This window comes from Ranitomeya imitator, unplaced genomic scaffold (assembly GCF_032444005.1).
Source record: "Ranitomeya imitator isolate aRanImi1 unplaced genomic scaffold, aRanImi1.pri SCAFFOLD_800, whole genome shotgun sequence".
Lineage (NCBI taxonomy): Eukaryota > Metazoa > Chordata > Amphibia > Anura > Dendrobatidae > Ranitomeya > Ranitomeya imitator.
The window spans coordinates 48,785-53,230 of record NW_027193606.1 but is presented as its reverse complement, the minus strand read 5'-3'; the positions used below and the strand labels follow the sequence as shown (position 1 = coordinate 53,230).

The following is a 4,446-nucleotide window of genomic DNA, read 5'->3' as shown; positions in this document are numbered from 1 at the left end:
TCGGCCAAGACCCATGGTGGAGAGCCGAGAAGACGATCGAACTTGACTATCTAGAGACAGTAAAAGTCGTAACAAGGTTTCCCTAGATGAACCTGTGGAAGGATCTTTAATGGGCGAGTGAAAAATACCGATGAGGTGCAGATCAGGAGGCCAGCCGCCCGCCAAATCCCCGAAGGGTACCGAACGTGATGGGGGCGGTGGTAGGTCTCTTTCTGCTTCGCCAGGGCGCTCCGCAGGGTGGGGACGGTGAGGGCACGTGAGGACAGCGGGCGGGCGACGTCGGGAGGGTGCGGGGAGCCCCTCTCGCTCCGTCGCCCAGGAAAAAGACGCCCGGCCTCGCGCCGACGATTGTTGCCCTGCCGCTGCCTGCCGAGGAAAAATAAGAAGCCCCCCGCGTACGCGAAAGGCCGTCCCGGGTACCATTCTCCTGTGCGCTCACACACCCCTCCCCGGGGTATGTGGGTCTGGGCGGTAGGTTGAGAAGCCTCGAGCCCTCCTTTGTTCTCCTCCCCGCTGGAGGGAGGGACGGGGAGGCCGAGCGCGCCGGGCAACAGGGCCGAGATTTGAAAACAACCCTCCAAAGCATCCCAGTCTTTTGCGGCCGGCTGACACGAGAGTGAAAAGGGGGGCGCCTCCGAGTGTCCCCAAACCAGAAAGCGCGACTCTTAACGGTGGATCACTCGGCGCGCGCGTCGAAGAACGCAGCTAGCTGCGAGAATTAAGTGTGAATTGCAGGACACATTGATCATCGACACTTCGAACGCACCTTGCGGCCCCGGGGTGCTCCCGGGGCTATGCCTGTCTGAGGGTTGCCCCTCCATCTATCGCCTCCATGGCGCAGCTGGGGTCCCCTCGCAAGGGTGACAACGAGGGAGGCCTGAGGCTCCGTGCCCTGATGGTCTCTTCTCCTTTATCCCTTACGTCCCCCCAAGGCCAGACTCACCTGCCCTGGGCCCACCTGATGGGGTTTACCATCGTCACTCCCCCCGTTGTGACGTGAAACCCTGTGGCGCAATGAAGGTGAAGGCCGGGGCGCTCCGGCCGAGGTGGGATCCCGCCGCCCGCTCCGGGGGGTTGACACGGCGGGTGCACCATCGGCCCGCCTCTGTCGGGGAGGTGGAGCATGAGTGCGCGATAGGACCCGAAAGATGGTGAGCTATGCCTGGGCAGGACGAAGCCAGAGGAAACTCTGGTGGAGGTCCGCAGCGACCCTGATGTGCAAATTGGTCATCTGGGTATAGGGGCGTTTGTAGATGTGCTTGGCCCGTACGGGGATCGAACCCACGACCTTGGTGTTATTAGCACCACGCTCTAACCAACTGAGCTAAATGGCCATAGGTGTGGTCCCTGGGTATAGGGGCGAAAGACTCACGGAGACCACGGGCAGACGTACAGGGGCCTGATCAACCCCTGGACCATACGGGCTGCTGTGCCTGCCGCAGGCGAGAAGCGAGAACCCCTTCGGGGCACGGAGACTACAACCGGACGTACGGGGGTCTGACCCACCCCTGGACCGTACGGTCTGCTGGCTGCTGTGCCTGCCGCAGGCGAGAAGCGAGAACCCCTTCGGGGCACGGAGACCACAACCGGACGTACGGGGGTCTGACCCACCCCTGGACCGTACGGTCTGCTGGCTGCCGTTCCTGGTGCAGGCGAGAAGCGGGAACCCCTTCGGGGCATGGAGACCACAACCGGACGTACGGGGGTCTGATCCACCCCTGGACCGTACGGTCTGCTGGCTGCCGTGCCTGGTGCAGGCGAGAAGTGGGAACCCCTTCGGGGCACGGAGACCACAACCGTACGTCCGGGAGTCTGACCCACCCCTGGACCGTACGGTCTGCTGGCTGCCGTGCCTGGTGCAGGCGAGAAGCGGGAACCCCTTCGGGGCACGGAGACCACAACCGGACGTACGGGGGTCTGATCAACCCCTGTACCGTACGGGCTGCTGGCTGCCGTGCCGTCCTCAAATTGCTTGGCCTAAACAAAAGTCAATTTTTTGTGACAACAGTGATGACCGTGACATAGCACTGGAGGTGTACCCCAAGACAGTGACCTAAGTGTGGGTGAAGTCTGTGGTTCATGGGCGGAAAGTTGAATTTTGGGTGAAAAACCATACTTTCACACTTTGAAAATTTCAGACATGTGTCAGACTTCCAGGCAGGGGGAAACCGCTGGAGGTGTACCGAGGACACTTCCAGAAGCCTGGGGAAGCTTTTCTGGAAGAGTCCTTGACACTTGGAAAATTTTGGGCAATTTTCTGAGAAAAAAAAAAATCACATTTCCCCTTACCCCCCACCCAAGAGGGGCTTCAATATGTTGCAGAGTACCCCGAAAGGGTCCCCAAAGTGGGAGAAAAGTGAGGCAAGTCAAAGAGGCAAAGATGAATGTACATTTGAATAATTTTATTAATGTCAGATAAAAATTGACATATTCACAAGGGCTTTGTTCTCCTGATTGGGATGAGCCGAATATTCTTGAGACTATACTCCTCAGTAGAATCGGATGACTCGGTATCACTTTCCGTGAGGTCTACCACCTCGTTATCCAATTCACTGGTTGATGCCATTACTGGCGACATAATTTTTGCGTCCTCATGATTTCCTGCGTTGAACACTAGCTCTTGGGCACGGCACATATCGGTCAGGGTCTTCTCCCGGTAAACTCTCTCGGCCACATCGTTTGTATGTGCCAAGTAGCGTGCAAACAAGCGCTTTTCGCAATCTGTGTATTGTGACAAAGTCCATGTCTCGCAAATCCGCCGTACAAGGTGGCTGGTGATGTTTGGGAGGTTGTAGCTACGGAGGAAAGCACATTGTTAGTACTGGTTGCTACTTATGGCTGTGGGTCACTTGACTTGTGGCTACCTTACCTTGAATGGTATCGTTTGAGTCTCATGGATGGATTTTTTATGACCTTCCCGGTACACGTCACGAAAAAGTTTGTGATAATCTTTCGGCCAAAGGTAAAGACCGGTCTGACATATTCCGCATACGCATTGAACCACTGAAAAAGAAAAAAAATATATATATGTTACTCTCCAGTCTGGGGGCACCCCTCCAAAAGGTTTTACATGGGGACAAGAGAGTGTTTTGCTCCCCACAATGAGTGGGGTTGCCTGGGTTCCCTGGCTTTGAGAAAAGCTTACCGATTCCTCTTCCTCTGAAAGTACAAAAGTTGCTACCTGAGAGGTGGAGCACTTGTGAGTCTTCACACCCACAATTGTCTTGCGTCTTCCTTGGTACGTGTGATGGATCCTCTCATTCCACTCTGAAACCTACGATGTGAAAAAAAAAGGTGGAAAAATATTGAACCGGTTCAGCAAATACCGCTGACCCACAGGGCCCGACGACTTACCGTCATGTTACGAACAACACCTGGTCTTTGGAGATGTTTTAGAATCAGAAGGGCCTCGAGGTACAGTACCACTTCCCGGCGATCTACTTCTGATCCGCCATCTGTCACAGCCTCGATGCTAGCTAGAAATGTTGGCCTTGCCTCCTCCAGTATAATCTGGCAGTCCTTGGGTGACTTTGATGGCTTCATCAATAGATCGTACCTGTGGGGAAAAATAAAGGCAATTAACCAACATCCAAGGTTTGGTAACAATGCGCTGAATATTGGCTCTTTTGAACGGTGTACCTTTTACTTACAGACTCTCGGCAGGCTCCCTTGTACAATGATTTCTGAAGGTCTGTTGTAAAATTCATGAACACTTCGCATGCCTTATAAAGTTGAGGATTCTCTAGTCTCAGTTTGGTAGCCCTCATCTGATACATGGTAAATCTCCGTATATGCTTCAACATTTTGAGGGAGGTCTGGCTCGATAGATGGAGTTTTCCAAGTTGTTGAAAAAAATTATTAACCTGGTTTGGTTTTACGAGGTACTCCAGAGTTACAGATTTTGGGTTCACAAAAAATAGAAACCGTGCTACGTTTGATACCTCCTGTTGACAGTTTGGGACCCCATGGGTAATTGTTAGGTACGAGTGGAACCCCTTTAACATGGGGTGATTCAATGAGTGACGCTTGTACAATCCGGCGGCCTTGGTAGCCGTGCGGTTTTTGTCTTTCCATTCCCTTTTCTGGATACTTAAATTGCTGCCATCCATGACCTCCTCATTGCCTATGCGGTCAGAAATGCTCCCTGTGTGGTCAGGCTCAGGGCACGGGTCTCCCTCCCGACTGTCTACCGGCCGTAAAAGGAAAGGCACATCCATCTCATCCGAATCTAGCTTTGGCGTGGGGCATGGGTCTCCCTCCCGACTGTCTACTGGCCGTAAAAGGAAAGGCACATCCATCTCATCTGAATCTAGCTCTGGCGGGGGGCACGGGTCTCCCTCCAGACTGTCTCCCGGCCGTAAAAGGAAAGGCACATCCATCACATCTGAATCTAGCTCTGGCATGGAGCCTGGGCGGAGCTCCGGATTGTCAGTTGGTACCTGAGCG

The 4,446-nt window shown here is 54.2% G+C and overlaps 1 non-coding gene across 1 annotated transcript; it reads left to right on the top strand.

The window, feature by feature from the left end:
- The first annotated feature begins 660 nt into the window (after positions 1 to 660).
- Positions 661 to 812, top strand: LOC138653795 (5.8S ribosomal RNA). The gene has a single exon (XR_011316013.1). It is a non-coding gene; the product is annotated as a 5.8S ribosomal RNA (ribosomal RNA).
- Positions 813 to 4,446: the final 3,634 nt, after the last annotated feature.